The sequence below is a fragment of the Canis lupus genome, chromosome 29, assembly GCF_011100685.1.
Source record: "Canis lupus familiaris isolate Mischka breed German Shepherd chromosome 29, alternate assembly UU_Cfam_GSD_1.0, whole genome shotgun sequence".
In the NCBI taxonomy this organism is placed as follows: domain Eukaryota; kingdom Metazoa; phylum Chordata; class Mammalia; order Carnivora; family Canidae; genus Canis; species Canis lupus.
This window is the reverse complement of record NC_049250.1, coordinates 1,452,394-1,476,688: the sequence shown is the minus strand read 5'-3', so window position 1 is coordinate 1,476,688 and position 24,295 is coordinate 1,452,394. Positions and strand designations below refer to the sequence as shown.

General features: G+C 41.9%; 1 pseudogene; it reads left to right on the top strand.

Annotated features, from left to right (window-relative positions):
• The first annotated feature begins 20,948 nt into the window (after positions 1-20,948).
• LOC100855444 lies at positions 20,949-21,693 on the top strand (annotated as a pseudogene).
• The last annotated feature ends 2,602 nt before the right edge of the window (positions 21,694-24,295 follow it).

Below are 24,295 nucleotides of genomic sequence, written 5' to 3'. Positions count from 1 at the left end.
GGGATACAGTAAAGCAGTCTGGAGAGGAAAATACATCGCAATACAAGCATCCCTTAAAAAAACTGGAAAAAAACTCAAATACACAAGCTAACCTTGCATCTAAAGGAACTGGAGAAAGAACAGAAAATAAAACCTACACCCAGCAGAAGAAGAAAGTTAGTAAAGATTCGAGCAGAGCTCAATGAAATAGAGACCAGAAGAACTGCAGAACAGATCAACAAAACCAGTAGTTGGTTCTTTGAAAGACTAATAAGTTACATAAACCATTACTCAGCCTTATTAAAAACAAAAGAGAAAAGACTCTAATGAATAAAATCATGAATGAAAAAGGAGAGATCACAACAAATACCAAGGAAATACAAATGATTTTAAAAACATATTATAAGCAGCTACACACCAATAAATTAGGCAATCTAGAGAAATGGACGCATTTCTGGAAAACCACAAACTACCAAAACTAGAACAGGAAGAAATAGAAAACCTGAACAGGCCAATAACCAGGGAGGAAATTGAAGCAGTCATCAAAAACCTCCCAAGACACAAGAGTCCAGGGCCAGATGGCTTCCCAGGGGAATTCTATCAAACGTTTAAAGAAGAAACCATACCTATTCTCCTAAAGCTGTTAGTATTTTATCTTTGTGTATGATGAAAGAGAGTGGTCTAGTTTCATTCTTCTGCATGTGGATGTCCAATTTTCCCAGCACCATTTATTGAAGAGACTGTCTTTCTTCCAATGGATAGTCTTTCCTCCTTTATCGAATATTAGTTGACCATAAAGTTCAGGGTCCACTTCTGGGTTCCCTATTCTGTTCCATTGATCTATGTGTCTGTTTTTGTGCCAGGACCACACTGTCTTGATGACCACAGCTTTGTAGTACATGAAATGGGCAAAAGACATGAAGAGAAATCTCACAGAGGAAGACCTAGACATGGCCAACATGCACATGAGAAAATGCTCTGCATCACTTGCCATCAGGGAAATACAAATCAAAACCACAATGAGATACCACCTCACACCAGTGAGAATGGGGAACATTAACAAGGCAGGAAACCACAAATGTTGGAGAGGATGCGGAGAAAAGGGGAACCCTCTTGCACTGTTGGTGGGAATGTGAACTGGTGCAGCCACTCTGGAAAACTGTGTGGAGGTTCCTCAAACAGTTAAAAATAGACCTGCCCTACGACCCAGCAATTGCACTGCTGGGGATTTACCCCAAAGATACAGATGCAATGAAACCCCGGGACACCTGCACCCCGATGTTTATAGTAGCAATGGCCACAATAGCCAAACTGTGGAAGGAGCCTCGGTGTCCATCGAAAGATGAATGGATGAAGAAGATGTGGTCTATGTATACAATGGAATATTCCTCAGCCATTAGAAACGACAAATACCCACCATTTGCTTCAACGTGGATGGAACTGGAGGGTATTATGCTGAGTGAAGTAAGTCAGTCGGAGAAGGACAAACATTATATGTTCTCATTCATTTGGGGAATATAAATAATAGTGAAAGGGCATATAAGGGAAGGGAGAAGAAATGTGTGGGAAATATCAGAACATGAAGACTCCTAACTCTGGGAAACGAACTAGGGGTGGTGAAAGGGGAGGAGGGCGGGGGGTGGGAGTGAATGGGTGACGGGCACTGGGGGTTATTCTGTATGTTGGTAAACTGAACACCAATAAAAAATAAATTTAAAAAAAATAAAAATAAAAAAAAACCTCTCAAGACACAAAAGTCCAGGGTCAAATGGCTTCCCAGGGGAATTCTACCAAATGTTTGTTTGTTTGTTTGTTTGTTTATGTATTTATTTATTTTTTTAAGATTGTATTTATGTATTCACTCATGAGAAACAAAGAGAGTTAGAGAGAGAAAGGCAGAGACACAGGCAGAGGGAGAAGCAGACTCCACGCAGGGAGCCTGACATGGGACTTGATCCCGGGTCTCCAGGATCAGGCCCTGGACTGAAGGCAGCGCTAAATCACTGAGGCACCCAGGCTGCCCCTAGCAAACGTTTAAAGAAGAAACAATACCTATTCTACTAAAGCTGTTTCAAAAGATAGAAAGGGATGGAATACTTCCAAACTTGTTTCATGAGGCCAGCATCCCCTTAATTTCAAAACCAAAGATCTAACCAAAAAGGAGATATATAGACCAATATCCCTGATGAACACAGATGTAAAAATTCTCAACAAGATACTAGCCAATAGGATTCAACAGTACATTAAGAAGATTATTCGGGAAGGCTGGGTGACTCCGGGTTAGAGCTCCTGCCTACAGAACAGGGCATGATCCCAGAGTCCTGGGATCAAGTCCCACATCGGGCTCCCTGCAAGGAGTCTGCTTCTCCCTCTGCCTGTTTCTCTGCCTCTCTCTTTCTCTCTGTGTCTCTCATGAATAAATAAATAAAATATTTTTTTAAAAAAAGATTATTCACCATGACCAAGTGGGATTTATTCCTGGGATGTAAGGCTGGTTCAACACTTGTAAACCAACAATGTGATAGATCATATTAACAAGAGAAGACACAAGAACCATATGACCCTCTCAATAGATGCAGAGAAAACATTTGACAAAATACAGCCTCCATTCCTGATCAAAACTCTTCAGAGTGTAGGGATAGAGGGAACATTCCTCAGCATCTTAAAAGCCATCTACGAAAAGCCCACAGCAAATATCATTCTCAATGGGGAAACACTGCGGGAGCCTTTCCCCTAAGCTCAGAAACCAAACAGGGAGGTCCACTCTCACCGCTGCTATTCAACATAGTACTAGAAGTTCTTGCCTCAGCAATCAGGCAACAAAAAGAAATAAAAGTCATTCAAATTGGCAAAGAAGAAGTCAAACTCTCCCTCTTTGCAGATGACATGATACTGTACATAGAAAACCGAAAAGCCTCCACCCCAAGATTGCTAGAACTCATACAGTGATTCGGCAGTGTGGCAGGACACAAAATCAATGCCTAGAAATCAGTGGCATTTCTATAGACTAACAATGAGACTGAAGAAAGAGAAATTAAGGAGTCAATCCCATTTACAATTGCGCCCAAAAGCATAAGATACCTAGGAATAAACCTAACCAAAGAGGTAAAGGATCTATACCCTAAGAACTACAGAACACTTCTGAAAGAAATTGAGGAAGACACCAAGAGATGGAGAAATATTCCATGCTCATGGATTGGAAGAATCAATATTGTGAAAATGTCATGCTACCCAGGGCAACTTGCACATTTAATGCAATCCCTATCAAAATACCATTGACTTTCTTCAGAGAGTTGGAATAAATCATCTTAAGATTTGTGTGGAATCAGAAAAGACCCCGAATAGCCAGGGGAATATTGAAAAAGAAAGCTATAGCTGGGGGCATCACAATTCCAGATTTCAGGTTGTACCACAAAGCTGTGGTCATCAAGACAGCGTGGTAATGGAACAAAAACAGACACATAGATCAATGGAACAGAATAGAGAATCCAGAAATCGGCCCTCAACTCTATGGTCAACTAAAATTCTACAAAGCTGGAAAGACATCCACTGGAGAAAGGACATTCTCTTCAATAAATGGTGCTGGGGAAATTGGACATCCACATGCAGAAGAATGAAACTAGACCATTCTCTTACACCAGACACAAAGATAAACTCAAAATGGATGAAAAATCTAAAGGTGAGACAAGAATCCATCAAAATCCTAGAGGACAACACAGGCAACACCTTTTTTAACTTGACCACAGCAACTTCTTGCAAGATACATCTATGAAGGCAAGAGAAACAAAAGCAAAAATGAATTATTGGGACTCAAGCAAGATAAAAAGCTTCTGCACAGCCAAAGAAACAGTCAAGAAAACTAAACAACAACCTACAAAAGGGGAGAAGATATTTGCAATGACATTTCAATTAAAGGACTAGTATCTAAGATCTATGAAGAACTTATTAAACTCAACAGCAAAGAAACAAACAATCCAATCATGAAATGGGCAAAAGACATGAACAGAAATCTCACAGAGGAAGACATAAACATGGCCAACACGCACATGAGAAAATGCTCCACATCACTTGCCATCAGGGAAATACAAATCAAAACCACAATGGGATATACCACCTCACACCAGTGAGAATGGGGAAAATTAACAAGATAGGAAACAACAAATGTTGGAGAGGATCTGGAGAAAGGGGAACCCTCTTGCACTGCTGGTGGGAATGTGAACTGGTGCAGCCACTCTGGAAAACTGTGTGGAGGTTCCTCAAAGAGTTAAAAATAGACCTGCCCTACGACCCAGCAATTGCACTGCTGGGGATTTACCCCAAAGATATAGATGCAGTGAAATGCTGGAACACCTGCAACCCAATGTTTATAGCAGCAATGTCCACAATAGCCAAGCTGTGGAAGGAGCTTTGGTGTCCATCAAAAGATGAGTGAATAAAGAACATGTGGTCTATGTATACAATGGAATATTCCTCAGCCATTAGAAATGACAAATACCCACCATTTGTTTCAACATGGGTGGAACTGGAGAGTATTATGCTGAGTGAAGTAAGCCAATCGGAGAAGGAGAATATTATATGTTCTCATTCATTTGGGGAATATAAAAAATAGTGAAAGGGAATAAAGAGGAAAGGAGAAAAAATAAGTAGGAAAAATTAGAGAGGGTGACAGAACATGAGAGACACCTAACTCTGGGAAATGAACAAGGTGTGATGAAAAGGGGGTGGACAGGGGGTTGGGGTGACTGGGTGATGGGCACTGAGGGGGTCACTTGGTGGGATGAGCGGTGGGTGTTGTGCTATGTGTTGGCGGGTCGAACTGCAATTAAAAGAAAAAGAAGTTAAAATGTCACCTCTTTAATGAGACCTGCTGTGGCTACCTTATTTAAAATTTCAAACTGTCCCCCACCATACTCCTTCGGCTCTGCTCCTTGCATTACTTTTCTCCATAACACTTCTCAACTTCTAACATCCTCTCCATATACTTTTCCCCTTTTCTATATTGTCTCCTTCACCAGAACAAAAACTCCAATAGGGAAGAATCTTCAGTCTTGCCTTGCTCACCACCTTGTCCCTAATGCTTTCAGGCTGTCAGGGTTTGACATATACCAGGACTCAGAAGTATGAATAAATACACACACAACTGTTCAAATCACTTTTACTTAAAAAAAAAAAAGGCTAGGATAATAAAACAAAAAGAAAAAAGTTTAATGGGACGCCTGGGTGGCTCAGCAGTTGAGTGTCTGTCTTTGGCTCAGGACGTGATCCCAGGGTTCTGGGATAGAGTCTCGCATCGGGCTCTCTGTGAGGAGCCTGCTTTTCCTTCTGCCTGTGTCTCTGCCTCTCTGTCTCTCTCTGTCTCTCATGAATAAATAGATAACATCTTTATTTATTTATTTATTTATTTTTGTATATTTTTTGTTGGAGTTTGATTTGCCAACATATAGTACCCAATATGGTACCCAATGCTCATCCCATCAAGTGCCCCCCTCAGTGCCCATCACCTATTAAAGTCCTTAAAAAAAATTTAAAAAATGAAAGCATGAATTGTAAGTTTTTCATGTACTAAAGGATCCCTTGTGAAACTATAAGCCTTAGGGGAAAACATAATTGGTGTATTTAAAAGCTAGTATTTTTTCAACCTTTAACAAAGTTTCTAATAAATGAACAACAACAACAAAATAGACATAGAAAACATGACTAGGCTGCTTAATATGGCAATCAATTAATTTAGAATTTAATACATCAAAACAGTAGAGCAAAAAGAAAGAATAAATAAACCAAAATGTAAAAGTAGAATTATTAGGGTAAAAATTTTACTGTTTTCCAGCTCTTTCTGAAGGACAAATTATTTCATATTAAACACTTGGGACAGATAGCCTTTAGTCACAGAAGAAGTGACTTTCGACCAAAACCCACTTGGTAGTTTACTTATTCGTTTAAAAGGCAAATAGAGAAACTCAATGCGACTGATTTGTTAAACCCTACCATGCATTCAACTGATAAGCTGAAAATAAATTGGAAAAGAGTTTGGGGAGCCTATTCTTTCTCCATAAAATTTATATCCATTCCGATGGGATATATACAAAAAAATTCATCATTTTCTCAGTTCTCCTTGAACAACCATCAAAGCCAAGGATGTATTAGGATTAGGTCTAACAATAGGAAGGGTGAGGTTTACTCAATTTAAATTTAAACAGTTTTAATTCTCTTGACACCAATTCTGAAACACATATCTGGGTATTATATTTGTGTTTGTAACATGGTCTTATTCCTGTAGACAGTTTTTTTAAGTTCAAAATAAACTCAAAATATAACTACGGATGGAATTATGATTGGAATTGATTCTTTTTGGTTAAGGCCAGTAGTTGAAATATGTGTTGGCCAGCCTTTCTGCAGAAGGAAGTTAGACAGTGGGAATGAGGGTTTCAAGCCCAGGTTGCAAAGGATCCATTTAATGTACTACAGAGGCAAATGTAGAAATGTCTTCATCTGCCCATTTTATGACTGGATTGTTTGTTTCTTTGCTGTTGAGTTTGATAAGTTCTTTATAGATCTTGGAAACTAGCCCTTTATCTGATACGTCATTTGCAAATATCTTCTCCCATTCTGTAGGTTGCCTTTTAGTTTTGTTGACTGTTTCGCTGTGCAGAAGCTTTTTATCTTGACAAAGTCCCAATAGTTCATTTTTGCTTTTGTTTCCTTTGCCTTCATAGATGTGTCTTGCAAGAAATTGCTGTGGCCAAGTTCAAAAAGGTGTTGCCTGTGTTGTTGTCTAGAATTTTGATGGATTCTTGTCTCACCTTTAGATCTTTCATCCATTTTGAGTTTATCTTTGTGTATGGTGTAAGAGAGTGGTCTAGTTTCATTCTTCTGCACGTTGTAGAACACATGAACAGAAATTTCACCAAAGAAGACATAGACATGACCAACAAGCACATGAGAAAATGCTCCACATCACTTGCCATCAGGGAAATACAAATCAAAACCACAATGAGATACCACCTCACACCAGTGAGAATGGGGAAAATTAACAAGACAGGAAACAACAAATGTTGGAGAGGATGTGGAGAAAGGAGAACCTCTTGCACTGTTGGTGGGAATGTGAACTGGTGCAGCCACTCTGGAAAACTGTGTGGAGGTTCCTCAAAGAGTTAACAATAGAGCTACCCTATGACCCAGCAATTGCACTACTGGGGATTTACCCCAAGGATACAGATGCAGTGAAACTCCGAGACACCTGCATCCCGATGTTTCTAGCAGCAATGTCCACAATAGCCAAACTGTGGAAGGAGCCTCAGTGTCCATCGACAGATGAATGGATAAAGAAGATGTGGTCTATATATACAATGGAATATTACTCAGCCATCAGAAAGGACGAACACCCGCCATTTGCTTTGACATGGAAGGAACTGGAGGGTATTATACTGAGTGAAATAAGTCAATCAGAGGACAATCATTATATGGTTTCACTCATACAGGGAATATAAAAATTAGTGAAAGGGATTATAGGGGAAAGAAGATAAAATGAACGGGAAAAATCAGAGAGGGTGACAGAACGAACATGAGAGACTCCTAAATCTGGGAAACGAACAAGGAAGGAGTAGTGGAAGGGGAGGTGGGCAGGGGGACAGGATGACTGTGTGACGGGCACTGAGGGGGGTACTTGAGGGCATGAGCACTGGGTGTTATGCTATATGTGCTAAGTTGAATTTAAATAAAAAATGTTAAAAAAAAAAAGAAATGGATATATCTGGCCTTCTCTTAGGAAATAATGTAAATCCTGATGGGACTTAGTAGAATGGATATAAATTACAATTAGAAACAATACGTGACTCATTAATGACATCCCCACTGAGTAGCAACTGCTATATACTCAGAAAGTCAGATGTGGAAAAGGGTAAGAATGAAACCAGATCTGAGTGTCCAAACTTGGCTCTATGACCTTGGGGAATTCCTTAACATCTCATACTAAGATCTATGTCTCTCATCTGAGAACTATTAATAAAACTACTTTGGAGAGTTTTCTAAAAATTAAATGATATATGAAAAGTGATTTATGCACAAGCTTTCTCTTACCAATTTTAATCCTCTGCCTAAAACTAATTCACAAGTTAAAACACTTCTCCCAGAAACTCACTTCTACCAAGTAAAACACACAAAGAAAGAACAATTAAGTTTGACTTAGTGGTACATGATCTTTACTTGATTTATAAAAATAGCAAGGCTAACAAGAAATTCCTCACATAAGAAAGTGTGGTTTGTCTTTTTGTAATAACAAAACACATATATGTATTGACATAAATGAGTTATCTCCATCCCTCTATGTATGTATATTTAACATACATTTTAACAAGTATATTTATTTAACCTTTACATTTATATTTAACCTTTACATTTTTACCTAGAAAATTCCATCTTATAATTTTCAGTTTATTTTCCACTTTTTCAAAATTCATTTAATAATCTAATTCTATAGCCATAACATTAGCACTAACATCTATCTCTCTGCATCTACAAATGTAGTAAACATATACTGTCATCTACACAATGATGCAATTCCATGCATAGCTATTTATGCAAAATAAATAAATACATAGATCCACAAATAGATTTGTACACAAACATTCATAGCAGCTTTATTTACAACAGCCTAACCTAACAACAATCCAAATATCTAAGGTGAACATTTTAGGATATATCCATACAATAAAATACTACTCATTGGTAAATAGACATGAATATATAACATGGATGAATCCCAAAAAGTATACTGAGCAAAGGAAGCCACACACTTAAAAGAATGGATACTATAGGATTTCAGATAGGTGAAATGTGAAAAGAAGAAAAACAATTTTATAATTATGGAACTCAAAATAGTGGTTGCCCATTAAGGGGCTGGTACTGTGGACCAAATAAAGCAAATTTCTGGGGTTCTGGAACTGGAACTATTCCGTATGTAGATTGTACACACATACATACACATACTGTCAAAATTTATAAAATTATAGAATCATGCATTTAAAAGGGAGCATTTATTATCTAAAAACTATATCTCATTAAAGTTGATTTAAAAAATATTCATCAGTAGGTGAATGGATAAGCAAATTATCATATATTCATACAAGATGATACAGCAATAAAAAGGAACAGACTGCTGCTATATACAACCATAAAAGAATCTCTACCAATTTGCTGAGCAAAATAAGCAAGACAACTTGGTATGTAGTTGCACGTGTAGCAGGCTTAAGAAAAAGAAAAATTGATTTCTGTGATACTGGTTTCTCTGTCAGGTAAATATATTTCTTCAAATGTTATCAATTTTATACAGATCAGTGCTTTATATCTCAATAAAGTTTATATTAAACTGGGACACCTGAGTGGCTCAGTGATTGAGCACCTGCCTTTGGCTTAGGTCATTATCTAGAACCCTGGGATCAAGTCCAACATTGAGCTCCCCACAGGGAGTCTGCTTTTCCCTCTGCCTGTGTCTCTGTCTCTCTATGTCTCAAATAAATAAATAAATAAATAAATAAATAAATAAATAAATAAAATCCTTTTTAAAAGATTATATTAAACCAAGAAACAGAAAACTTCAAGTTCTGAAAGAAAAAAGGAATGAATGACAAGAACTTATAAGTATGCTACCTTTGGTACAAGAAGACATAAATTTGAAGTTTTACTTATGCGGAGCAAAACAAAACAAACAAACAAACACAAAACAAAATGCTTCTGAAGCATAGATTATCTCTTCTAGGAAATGTGAGAAAATCAGAAAAGCAGCTAAGTCTGGAAATTAACCTGAGACGCGCCAGGACAGGAAAGGGAGAGAGCCTAGTCTCTGTGCTTCTTGAATAATGTATGTAATGCATATTGTGCTTTCAGAAATAAAAATAAATATAGTAATTTAAAAATTGTGTTGAATTTTCTAGACTCATTGAAGGCAAATCAGTAATATTAAATTATGGTGTGGACAAATATAAAGGACTGAAGAAAAAATCACAATAACTGAGACACATTCCAATTTTCACTGCTCTATGGGTCATTTAAAATTTGATCCACTTTAAAATAAGTAAACATGTAAATCATTATTCCTGTGTTTAATGCAATTATCACAGATAAATGCAGTTAGTCTTATAATACAAAAGGATAACATCTATTTGAGAGCTCAAATTGTGTCACAAAGTTTTCCTTAGCTTCATACACAATAATTATTTATTCCTTGTAATACAAGTGAGTTACTAGGATTTTTCTAATGTTAATATAAGGAAAGGGAAGTTAAGTTAGTTGCAAAAGACCCCCAAAAGAAATCACATTGAAGCCACGTTGTATGGTATTTATCCCACATTGAAAGACTGAGGAATGGGGGAAGTGTTAGTATTACTTAAGATAAAATATTATGTTATTAAACAGGGTCAATATTTGTAGATGTCATTAGGGCTGCAATTCACATTTCTCTGCCCACTTCTGATCTCAGGCACTGGAGCAAAGGATGGACCCATGCAGGCCCAGGGCAAATAGGGTCCTTAACTCACATAGCAAGGTGTCCATTCTACTCTTTCTGAGTAGGTGCTTTGTTCTTCCTGTTCCTGCTCTTCTGCCTCCTGGAAGCACCTCTGGTCCCTAAATAAACTACTTAAATCAATCAAAAGCCTTGTTATTTTGGTGTATCCTGAGCTAAGTCATAAGTTTATGAAAGAGTTAAGGTCTGTGCATATCATTTAGTGATCTTCCTATGTAGTCAGTGCTAATCCCTACTTCTGATTGCATCACATAAGAAACTCTACTTTTTCTCATCTTACAGAGATTGCCAAATGCAGCTCTAGGGACCAGCCACATTAGAATCATTTTGGATGGTTACCAAGAATATAGATTTTTCAGGAGGAAAAAGTTTTAGTCACTCACCATCAGGTATTAGCTGTGGGCTTTCCAGAGATGCCTTTTATGAGGTTGGAGGGTTTCTTGCACCCTAGTTTGTCTTGTGTTTCTATCATAATAAGATGTTGAATTTTGTCAAAAGCTTTTTTTTGGGGGGGGGGGGGGGCACCAATTGAGATGATCATATGGCTTCTGTTCTTTATTCTTTGATACAATATATTACCTAAACTGATTCTTTGATGTTAAACCACCTTGCATTCCTAGGATAAATCCCAGTTAGTCATAATGTGCCTTACTTTTTATATGTTGCTGGATGTGGCATTTATTATGTTGTTAAAGATTTTCTGTCTATATTCATACGAGATACTGGTCTGTATTCTCTTGTGTTGTTTATACATGGCGATTTTTGTTCCTTTTCTTCACTTATTTATTTGGCTTATCTGCTTGTTAGTTGGTTTATTACTTGGTTAGTTCCTTAGCTGGATTGTGCAGTTGTTTTTATTTCCACCATAGTACATAGCATCTGCTGCTGTTCCCCAGAAGGCCCAGTCCTGCACATAGGCATGATCACCTTGGCATAGTAGTGTTTTTGCTTTCTCTTTGACTCTCTCTTTTCCTTAATTTCTCTGTTAACTTGGCTGCCTCAGACGCAATCACACCAGTTGTTAACTTCCACCAAGTGTTGGCTGGTTGCCCTATTGTTTTAAGCGATGTCCTGGAACATAAATCTCTCGGTGGTCTGATCCAATTTAATTCAAATTTCTTTGCAGTGGTAGTTTTTGCCAGTTTTTGGAGATTGTTCCTATTCCAGGATGACTTTTCTTCCTTGTCTCCTGGATTTCTCTGGTAACTACTGACTGACTATGGTTTGGCTTGTTGCTTTCGTAGAGCTACCAGCATCCTCTTAATTGCTTTCCTCTCTGCTGTTTTCAACACCACCCTTAGATAGGAGCTTCCCCATGTACTTTTCCAAATTAAGTTAGCTCCCTTAGGGAGAGCTTCAGACATCTCTGTTCTCATAGCCTGCCTCCCACCTTGGGCAAAGTCTCTGAGTCATGTCTCTATGGCATAGTGACAGTAGCCCACTTCTGAATGATACCTGTCTTACCAGCAGTTCTGAGCAGGGTACTGGCCCCTGTTCATCTTGGTTTGTCTGTACTGGTGTGGAGCTTCTACCCCATGAGCAGAATGTGGAGAGGGGGATGGGGTCACTGTTCTCACACTACTGTTCCTGGAATAGAGCTTCTGCTTTCAGTGGGGCCTGGGTGAAGGAAGGCTCTCTTAGCCAGTCTTAGGAGAGGGAACCTTGTGTTCTGAGCTGACTGGTCCGGAGTAGGGCTTCTGTCCTGCAGAGCTGAAGGGCAGAGGTGGGTAGGTCACGGTTCAAATGCTTCATTCTCGGGAGGAGGGGCAAGACGGCGGAAGAGTAGGGTCCCCAAGTCACCTGTCCCCACCAACTTACCTAGATAACCTTCAAATCATCCTGAAAATCTACGAATTCGGCCTGAGATTTAAAGAGAGACCAGCTGGAATGCTACAGTGAGAAGAGTTCGCGCTTCTATCAAGGTAGGAAGACGGGGAAAAAGAAATAAAGGAACAAAAGGCCTCCAACGGGGAGGGGCCCCGCGAGGAGCCGGGCTGAGGCCGGGGCGAGTGTCCCCAGGACAGGAGAGCCCCGTCCCGGAGGAGCAGGAGCTGCACCAACCTTCCCGGGGGAAAGGGGCTCGCAGGGAGGTGGAGCAGGACCCAGGAGGGCGGGGATGCCCTCGGGCTCCCGGGGACACTAACAGACACCTGCACCCGGGAGAGTGCGCCGAGCTCCCTAAGGGCTGCAGCGCGCACGGCGGGACCCGGAGCAGCTCGGGGGGCTCGGGCGGAGGAAGAGGCTCCGCGGAGGGGGCTGCGGGGCGGGAGCAGCTCGGAGGGCTCGGGGGGCGGCTCCGGGGAGGGGGCTGCGGGGCGGGAGCAGCTCAGGGGGCTCGGGGGCGGCTCCGCGGAGGGGGCTGCGGGGCGGGAGCAGCTCGGGGGGCTCAGGGGGCGGCTCCGGGGAGGGGGCTGCGGGGCGGGAGCAGCTCAGGGGGCTCGGGGGCGGCTCCGCAGAGGGGGCTGCGGGGCGGGAGCAGCTCGGAGGGCTCGGGGGGCGGCTCCGCAGAGGGGGCTGCGGGGCGGGAGCAGCTCGGGGGGCTCAGGGGGCGGCTCCGGGGAGGGGGCTGCGGGGCGGGAGCAGCTCAGGGGGCTCGGGGGCGGCTCCGCGGAGGGGGCTGCGGGGCGGGAGCGCGAATCCAACAGCGCAGGCCCCGGAGCACAGGGCGCCAGGACACAGCCGGGATCCGGCCTCCCCCGGGACAGACAGAGGCCAGGAGGGCCTAGGACAGCGAGGACGCTCCTGCCCGGAGCTGAGCACATCAGCAGCCCCGCCCCGGAGCCTCCAGGCCCTGCAGACGGAGAGCTCCGTGGTGACTGCGGGAGCTGACTCCAGGGCTGCAGAGCTGGCCCCGCCACTGCGGTTGTTCCTCCTGTAGCCTCACGGGGTGAACAACCCCCACTGAGCCCTGCACCAGGCCCGGGGCAAAGCAGCTCCCCCAAGTGCTAACACCTGAGAATCAGCACAGCAGGCCCCTCCCCCAGAGGACCAGCTAGACGGACAAGTTCCAGGGGAAGTCAAGGGACTTGAAGTACACAGAATCAGAAGATACTCCTCCGTGGTTTTTTTTTTTTTTTTTCGTTTTGATTTCTGATTGCTTCCCCCACCCTTTTTTCCCCTTTCTTTCTTTTTCTTTCTCTTTTCTTCTCTTTTTCCCCTTTTTTCTTCCTATTTTCTTTTTTCTTTTTCTCTTTTCTTTCCTTCTCTCTCTCTCTCTTTTTCTCCTTTTCCCAATACAACTTGTTTTTGGCCACTCTGCGCTGAGCAAAATGACTAGAAGGAACACCTCACCTCAAAAGAAATAATCAGAAACAGTCCTCTCTCCCACAGAGTTACAAAATCTGGATTACAATTCAATGTCAAAAGGCAATTCAGAAGCACTATTATACAGCTACTGGTGGCTCTAGAAAAAAGCATAAAGGACTCAAGAGACTTCATGACTGCAGAATTTAGAGCTAATCAGGCAGAAATTAAAAATCAATTGAATGAGAGGCAATCCAAACTAGAAGTCCTAATGACGAGGGTTAACAAGGTGGAAGAACCAGTGAGTAACATAGAGGACAAGTTGATGGCAAAGAGTGAAACTGAGGAAAAAAGACACAGACAATTAAAAGACTATGAAGACAGATTAAGAGAAATAAACGACAGCCTGAGGAAGAAAAACCTACGTTTAATTGGGGTTCCTGAGGGCGCCGAAAGGGACAAAGGGCAGGATATGTATTTGAACAAATCAGAGCTGAACATTTTCCTAATCTGGGAAGGGAAACAGGCATTCAGATCCAGGAAATAGAGAGATCCCCCCCTAAAATCAACACCTCAACATTTAATAGTGAAGCTTGCAAATTCCAAAGATAAACAGAAGATCCTTAAAGCAGCAAGAGACAAGAAATCCCTGACTTTTATGGGGAGGAGTATTAGGGTAACAGCAGACCTCTCCACAGAGACCTGGCAGCCCAGAAAGGGCTGGCAGGATATATTCAGGGTCCTCAATGAGAAGAACATGCAACCAAGAATACTTTATCCAGCAAGGCTCTCATTCAGAATGGAAGGAGAGATAAAGAGCTTCCAAGACAGGCAGGAACTGAAAGAATATGTGACCTCCAAGCCAGCTCTGCAAGAAATTTTAAGAGAGACTCTTAAAATTCCCCTTTAAGAAGAAGTTCAGTGGAACAATCCACAAAAACAAGGACTGAATAGATATCATGATGACATTAAATTCATAGCTGTCAATAGCAACTCTGAACATGAACTGGCTTAATGACCCCATCAAAAGGCGCAGGGTTTCAGACTGGATAAAAAAGCAGGACCCATCTATTTGCTGTCTACAAGAGACTCATTTTAGACAGAAGGACACCTACAACCTGAAAATAAAAGGTTGGAGAACCATTTACCATTCGAATGGTCCTCAAAAGAAAGCAGGGGTAGCCATCCTTATATCAGATAAACTAAAATTTACCCCGAAGACTGTAGTGAGAGATGAAGAGGGACACTATCTCATACTTGAAGGATCTATCCAACAAGAGGACTTAACCTTCCTCAATATATATGCCCCGAATGTGGGAGCTGCCAAATATATAAATCAATTAATAACCGAAGTGAAGAAATACTTAGACAATAATACACTTATACTTGGTGACTTCAATCTATCTCTTTCTACCCTCGATAGGTCTTCTAAGCACAACATCTCCAAAGAAACAAGAGCTTTAAATGATACACTGGACCAGATGGATTTCACACATATCTACAGAACTTTACATCCAAACTCAACTGAATACACATTCCTCTCAAGTGCACATGGAACTTTCTCCAGAACAGACCACATACTGGGTCATAAATTGGGTCTGAACCGATACCAAAACATTGGGATTGTCCCCTGCATATTTTCAGACCATAATGCCTTGAAATTAGAACTAAATCACAACAAGAAGTTTGGAAGGACCTCAAAGACGTGGAGGTTAAGGACTATCCTGCTAAAAGATGAAAGGGTCAATCAGGAAATTAAGAAAGAATTAAAAAGATTCATGGAAACTAATGAGAATGAAGATACAACCATTCAAAATCTTTGAGATGCAGCAAAAGCAGTCCTAAGGGGGAAATACATCGCAATACAAGCTCCACTTAAAAACTGGAAAGAACTCAAATACAAAAGCTAACCTTACACATAAAGGAGCTAGAGAAAAAACAGCAGATGGACCCTACATCCAGCAGAAGAAGAGAGTTAATTAAAATTCAAGCAGAACTCAATGAAATCAGGACCAGAAGAACTGTGGAACAGATCAACAGAACCAGGAGTTGGTTCTTTGAAAGAATTAATAAGATAGATAAACCATTAGCCAGCCTTATTAAAAAGAAGAGAGAGGAGACTCAAATTAATAAAATCATGAATGAGAAAGGAGAGATCACTACCAACACCAAGGAAATACAAACGATTTAAAAAACATATTATGAACAGCTATATGCCAATAAATTAGGCAATCTAGAAGAAATGGACGCATTCCTGGAAAAACACAAACTCCCAAAACTGGGACAGGAAGAAATAGAAAACCTGAACAGGCCAATAACCAGGGAGGAAATTGAAGCAGTCATCAAAAACCTCCCAAGACACAAGAGTCCAGGGCCAGATGGCTTCCCAGGGGAATTCTATCAAACGTTTAAAGAAGAAACCATACCTATTCTCCTAAAGCTGTTTGGAAAGATAGAAAGAGATGGAGTACTTCCAAATTCGTTCTATGAGGCCAGCATCACCTTAATTCCAAAACCAGACAAAGACCCCACCAAAAAGGAGAATTACAGACCCATATCCCTGATGAACATGGATGCAAAAATACTCAACAAGATACTAGCCAATAGGATCCAACAGCACATTAAGAAAATTATTCACCATGACCAAGTAGGATTTATCCCCGGGACACAAGGCTGGTTCAACACTCTTAAAACAATCAACGTGATTCATCATATCAGCAAGAGAAAAACCAAGAACCATATGATCCTCTCATTAGATGCAGAGAAAGCATTTGACAAAATACAGCATCCATTCCTGATCAAAACTCTTCAGAGTGTAGGGATAGAGGGAACTTTCCTCAACATATTAAAAGCCATCTACGAAAAGCCCACAGCAAATATCATTCTCAATGGGGAAACACTTTCCCCTAAGGAGTCTTTCCCCTTAGGAGCCTTTCCCCTAAGATCAGGAATAAGACAGGGATGTCCACTCTCACCACTGCTATTCAACATAGTACTGGAAGTCCTAGCCTCAGCAATCAGACGACAAAAAGACATTAAAGGCATTCAAATTCGCAAAGAAGAAGTCAAACTCTTCCTCTTCGCCGATGACATGATACTCTACATAGAAAACCCAAAAGCCTCCACCCCAAGATTGCTAGAACTCATACAGCAATTTGGTAGCATGGCAGGATACAAAATCAATGCCCAGAAGTCAGTGGCATTTCTATACACTAATTATGAGACTGAAGAAAGAGAAATTAAGGAGTCATTCCCATTTACAATTGCACCCAAAAGCATAAGATACCTAGGAATAAACCTAACCAAAGAGGTAAAGGATCTATACCCTAAAAACTATAGAACACTTCTGAAAGAAATTGAGGAAGACACAAAGAGATGGAAAAATATTCCATGCTCATGGATTGGCAGAATTAATATTGTGAAAATGTCAATGTTACCCAGGGCAATTTACACGTTTAATGCAATCCCTATCAAAATACCATGGACTTTCTTCAGAGAGTTAGAACAAATTATTTTAAGATTTGTGTGGAATCAGAAAAGACCCCGAATAGCCAGGGGAATTTTAAAAAAGAAAACCATAGCTGGGGGCGTCACAATGCCAGATTTCAGGTTGTACTACAAAGCTGTGGTCATCAAGACAGTGTGGTACTGGCACAAAAACAGACACATAGATCAATGGAACAGAATAGAGAACCCAGAAGTGGACCCTGAACTTTATGGGCAACTAATATTCGATAAAGGAGGAAAGACTATGCATCGGAAGTAAGACAGTCTCTTCAATAAATGGTGCTGGGAAAATTGGACATCCACATGCAGAAGAATGAAACTAGACCACTCTCTTGCACCAGACACAAAGATAAACTCAAAGTGGATGAAAGATCTAAATGTGAGACAAGATTCCATCAAAATCCTAGAGAAGAACACAGGCAACACCCTTTTTGAACTCGGCCACAGTAACTTCTTGCAAGATACATCCACGAAGGCAAAAGAAACAAAAGCAAAAATGAACTATTGGGACTTCATCAAGATAAGAAGCTTTTGCATAGCAAAGGATACAGTCAACAAAACTCAGAGACAACCTACAGAATGGGAGAAGATATTTGCCAATGACGTATCAGATAAAGGGCTAGTTTCCCAGATCTGTAAAGAACCTCTTAAACTCAACACCAAAGAAATAAACAATCCAATCATGAAATGGGCAAAAGACATGAACAGAAATCTCACAGAGGAAGACATAGACATGGCCAACATGCACATGAGAAAATGCTCTGCATCACTTGGCATCAGGGAAATACAAATCAAAACCACAATGAGATACCACCTCACACCAGTGAGAATGGGGAGAATTAACAAGGCAGGAAACCACAAATGTTGGAGAGGATGCGGAGAAAAGGGAACCCTCTTGCACTGTTGGTGGGAATGTGAACTGGTGCAGCCACTCTGGAAACTGTGTGGAGGTTCCTCAAAGAGTTAAAAATAGACCTGCCCTATGACCCAGCAATTGCACTGCTGGGGATTTACCCCAAAGATACAGATGCAATGGAACGCCAGGACACCTGCATCCCGATGTTTCTAGCAGCAATGTCCACAATAGCCAAACTGTGGAAGGAGCCTCGGTGTCCATCGAAAGATGAGTGGATAAAGAAGATGTGGTCTATGTATACAATGGAATATTCCTCAGCCATTAGAAACGACAAATACCCACCATTAACTTCAACGTGGATGGAACTGGAGGGTATTATGCTGAGTGAAGTAAGTCAATCGGAGAAGGACAAACATTATATGTTCTCATTCATTTGGGGAATATAAATAATAGTGAAAGGGCATATAAGGGAAGGGAGAAGAAATGTGTGGGAAATATCAGAAAGGGAGACAGAACATAAAGACTCCTAACTCTGGGAAACGAACCAGGGGTGGTGGAAGGGGAGGAGGGCGGGGGGTAGGGGGTGAGTGGGTGACGGGCACTGAGGGGGGCACTTGTCGGGATGAGCCTGGGTGTTATTCTGTATGTTGGTAAATTGAACACCAATAAAAAATTAATTTATTAAAAATAATCCTAAAAAACAAACAGATGCTTCATTCTCTCACTGCTTTTACTGAGATTTAGTAGATTTGAATAAATGCTTCTCCATTTGCTGAATGCCCTTAATTCAAAAGGACATTTTTTCCCCTATAATTTTCACTAATTATGGTTGTTTCCCTAGAAATATGGCCAGTGGGAGTCCTTGTGTCATCTTTTGGAAGATGAGGGCCTCATTTTCTTTTCATTTTATGTAAAGTTTTGTTTGTTTGTTTCTGGCTTTCCCCTTGGGTTATTTCTTATATACTGTCCCCCAAGACTTCTGTTTTGCCTATAAAGTAGAGCATGGGAAATTTTATCAGAATTCACTCTATTTTTATCAAATACAAAGGTAAATATGCATTTGTGTTAAAATTTTTCAGTTAAACATTGATCCTCACAGATTAATCATTTGCTGAAACACACAAAGACTGAAGATACAGTCATTTGTAATTTTGCTGAACTTCAAATTTGAATCTAAAAGACTTGGAAGTTAATGCTCAGGAATGGCTTAGTTTCTGAGAAAGCAGTCACCTAACATTTTCGTTAGGAGCTTTGTTGTACTCTAGTTATCCACTTTTCTAAGATGACTTAAATGAAATACACAAAAACTTTATTTCTCTGTAAAATGTGGTCCTCATTTGAGAAAAAACTTGGTCATTTAAAGTATTATAATGTGCTAGCTAAAGCATCCCTATCATAAATTTTAAGACAAAGTCTAGATCCTATAAAATATTTGTTATTCTAGAATTTGGCCTATCAAGGATATTGGGGCAAGTTAATTTTGACATAGCTGGCTGTTTATTTTCTAGGGGACAGGATTCCTGAAAGCAGGAACACTTTGTGAATCTCTCTGAATCTCATATGCCAGAGTTCTGACCTAATGTAAAGTTTCATTAAGCAAATATGAGAGTGACTTTATATCAAGGTTTAGTTGGTGTAGTACCAATAAGACAAACATAATGTAATCTTCCAGTAACAATTTTTTTCAAATTTCAAACCCATGAATTTCACAGATGACTAAATTCATATTTACTTCTTCTTAGAAGATCTCTCTTCCAAGAGCAAAAATATGAACTTAGTTTCTTTTCCCATTCCAAAAATTATCTCACAAAAACATATACACATTATGGTCTGAAGAAAATGAATGGTAATTGTACGTTTAATCAGTAATCTTTTTGACTTTTTTTTTAAGATTTATTTATTCTAGAGAGAGAGCCATGTGGAAAGGGGCAGAGGTAGAGGGAAAGTGAAATTAGCAGACTCCCTACTGAGCCCCAGGCAGGGCTCAATCTCACCACCTATGAGATCACCACTTGAGCAGAAACCCAGAGTCCTATGTTTAACCATCTGAGCCACCAGGCACCCCATCTTCCTTACTTTTTTAGGAGTGGAAAACAATTGCTCTTGATTAGAACTTTACTGAACTTGGGACTCCTGGGTGGCTCAGCTGTTGAGCGCCTGCCTTTGGCTCAGGTGGTGATCCCAGGATCCGGGATTGACTTCCACATTAGGCTCCTGCGAAGAGCCTACTTCTCCTTCTGCCTATGTCTCTGCCTCTCTCTCTTTCTCTGTGTCTCTCATGAATAAATACATAAATCTTAAAAAAGGAACTTTACTGAACTTTAATTTTCACAAACAGGATGCCACCCTGAGTTTGTTTCATACTTCAAAGTCTCAAAAAAAAAAAAATGAAGCTATATATGTTATATACCCTGGATAATTTAATAAGATTTATATTTTAAATATCTATGAATTTAGGAATGAAAATAGATGGATATATGAATATAGGTACAGATAAATATAGAGATAGATAATCCTGTATCTTGAGTTTCTAGCTCTATAAATAACCTCAAAATGGAGTAGAAAATTTGATGAAATTACCTATATTTCTTCCTAAATGACTTTCGGTCATTAGTTCATCATTTATTTGTGACAAAATAGGGTTTTATTTTATAGTTAACATTTGCGCCATTGCTAAGCTCCAATTTCCTGTGTACACAAAGGGTATCCTAATAAAAACCATCTTGTGTTGTTTAAAAAAAAAAAAAAAACAATTATATTAAGTGAGTGCTCAGGTGCGCTGGGACCAGGCAGCTGCTCTGGAATCCCTGCTAGATTCACTCTGTGTGTCAGGGAGCCGTGGCCATGGCCACCTACAAACTGGCACTGATCTAGCAGGGCAAGAGTGCGTGGAACCTGGAGCACTGCTTCAGTGGCTGGTAGGATGTGACCTGAGAAAGCTGGCACAAGAAGGAAAAGCATGATGGCCAGGCACTGTGCTGGCTAGGAGTTTGACATTTGCTTTACCTCAGTGCAGAAGAGAGCAATTCAGACAGTGCTGAATTCCATTGGCCAAATGTGGCTGCCAGTAGTGAGGACCTGGCACTCCAGTGAGTGACACTATGGGGTTCTGACTGGCCTCAATAAAGCAGAAACTACTGCCAAGCATGGCGAGACCCAGAAAAGAACTGGAGATGCTCTTATGATGCCCTACCACCTCTGATGGAGCCTGACCATCCCTTCTACAGCAACATTAGTAAGAATCACAGGTGTGCAGAGTTCATTGAATATCCCCTACCCTCCTGTGAGAGTCTAAAGTACACAGTTGCCAGAACTATGCCCTTTTAGAAAGAAGAAATACCCCCAGATCAAAGAGGGGAAATGGGTACAGATTGTAGCCCATGGCAACAACCTTCTGGACATTGTCAAGCATCTGGAGGGTCTTTCCAAAGAAGCTATCATTGAGCTGAACCTGCCAACTAGTATTCCCATGGTCTATGAATTAGACAAGAACTTTAAGCCCATCAAGACCAGACAGTTCCTGGGGGATGAAGAGAACATGGGTAAAGCCATGGAAGCTGTGGCTGCCCAGAGGAAAGCCAAAAAGTGAAGGCAAGCAGGCAGGCTGCTTTCCCAAGAACATCTTCCCTGTCCATCCCATTCTTCTGCACTTCTGGCACATGTCACACTGACCACATCTGTAGACATCTTAAGTTTTAGCTGCAAATGGCGACCAATGCCCCTAATTAATTTAGCTATTTTGTTTCTTGCATCCACTCCTTTCACATAATCTAGTCAGAATGGCACTTCTGGGGCATGGGTCCTTAGTTCAAGCTGAGGGAAGACTCTTATTCAAGAATAGAGAGTTAGTAACTGGAGTTTTTGCTACCGCTTTTTTATTTAGAACCTGATTGAGTTGGAGATAGGAAAGAAACAGGCTAGGTGTGACCAATAAGAAGCAGAATGGAGGCAGCTCTGGTGGCTCAGCGGTTTAGCGCCGCCTTCAGCCCGGGGTGTGATCCTGGAGACCCGGGATCGAGTCCCACATCAGGCTCCCTGCATGGAGCCTGCTTCTCCCTCTGCCTGTGTCTTTGCCTCTATATCTCTCTCTGTGCCTCTCATGAATAAATAAATAAAATCTTAAAAAAAAAAAAAAAGAAGAAGAAGAAGAAGCAGATTGGTAGGCTTGCGTGCGGCAGCCTTGAGACCTGCCATTAGAGTCTGGCGGTGGACCCGGAGTCTCTCCTTACCTTCAGCCGACTTGTAGTCCCAGGTAGGGCGGGATAAGGGAAGGCAGCATTTATGAGGTCTGGGTTTTGAGTCGGCTGTCTGTCCTCTCCCAGGACAGACTTCTGGGCTTCCACCTGGATTCGTTCTCTCTCCTCGGTGGTGAAGAGAACCTGCAAGAGCTGTCGGCATCATCCCAAGTAGGCTGGTGGGTAGAGAGAACAGTATCTAAAAGCCGGATTAGATCTCTCGGATTATCAGAGAACTTTGCATTTTGGGTTTTCCAATTATATAAATCACTGGTGGAGAACCGTCACCAGTCTGGTGCGGGGGGGGGGGGGGGGCATGGCGCGGAGAGGAAGGGCGGTGGAGTCCGTGGGGCCGCATTCGGAGGTGGGGCCTCGGGTGGGTCCGACCGCGTGTCCCCGCTGCCGGCCCGCGCACAGGGACGCCCTCGTCAGGGAGGGGTGGCGCCCCTTCTGCAGCCCCCTGTGCCTCCAATGGAGGGGTGGAAGGGGGAGGGGGTGCCCGGTAGGGCGGCGGGAGAATCAGGTCCTCCGGGGAGGAATCCTGGAAGACCAGATGAAGGGGCGCTTGGGGCGTAGAGTCGGTCTCCTTCTCGGCTTTCCAGGGCTAGAATCTCGGTGGGTCCTGCTTTGGGGGGTAAAAATGGTTTTAGCCAAGGAGGGGGATTCTCGATCATGTCCTGCCAGATCAGGATGTAGGGCACCTGGTCAGGGTGGCCGTCTGGTTTGTCCCTGAAGATCACCGCCTTAACCTGTAAGATAATAGGTAGGTGGGAAGTTCCTTCTCGGGGCCATCCCACGCCAAAGGTTGGCCATTCTGACATGCAAGAAATTTGGAATCTCTCTCTCTGTATGTCTATGCTCAGAATACGAGCTCTTTCCCTAACATCCGAGAAGTGGGAGAGCATAAGAGACAGGGGAGTGGTTTCTGTCTCCCCCATTATGTCCCCAATCCACACCAAGACACAGACAGTAAAGATGATTAACAAGGACCCAACAACACAGACAAATGCACAAACAGTTAACAAGGACATAGTAACGCACAAACGTTCCGTGCGGCCGTGGAGACAAAACAGAGAGTAACCCAGAAGGGCTGGCAGCGGCCTCCTTACAGACGAGGACCCCGTCCTCCTCCAGGCAGGGGCAAGGGACGTCTCCTCAAGACCCCAGTCTACGGCCCGCCAGCGCGTCCGCCTAAGCCAATGTCGACCCATACAGTTTGGAATTCCCACAGGTAAAAGTACGGCTTAGAGCTCTCAGAGAATATGCGCGCAAAAGGTGGAAAAAGTTGAGTACACCCACCACACGTGAAACCCTCCGGATGGGGTCCTGAAGGTCTCTCGGATCCCGGACGAGCCCCCAAATGTTGTGCCCAAGATTGCGAATCCGAGAAACCACCGAGGAGCCGACACCGATGCAAACACACGAGGGTTGATTTACAAGCTCAAGCTTGTGTCCAAGTACACCCGACACAGCGAGCAGGGACCTGGGCCCCGAGGAGCGTTTCAGCTTAGTTTTAAGGGCTGCTCCCGGGGACCTCCAGAAGGGCTGGAGCAATTCCTCAAGTTCTGTTTACATTTTGATCTGGGGCCTTCAAGGGCATTGAGCTCTGTTCTCATTCTAATAGGAGCTTCCTGCCCTTGGCTTGGGCTTTGTTTTGTTTTGTTTTTTTTTAAAGATTTTATTTATTTATTCATGAGAGACACAGAGAGATAGAGAAGCAGAGACACAGGCAGAGAGAGAAGCAGGCTCCATGTAAGGAGCCCGATGTGGGACTTGATCCTGGGACTCCAGGATCAGCCCTGGGCTGAAGGCAGAAGCTCAACCACTGAGCCACCCAGATGTCCCTTGGGCTTTGTTTTTATTCTAATATGGGGCTTTCTAGGTCGTTAAGCTGTAACTGAAGGTCGTTCTTCCTGTAACTGAAGTAAGGTAAAGTTCAGCTCTTCTTCGCAGGGG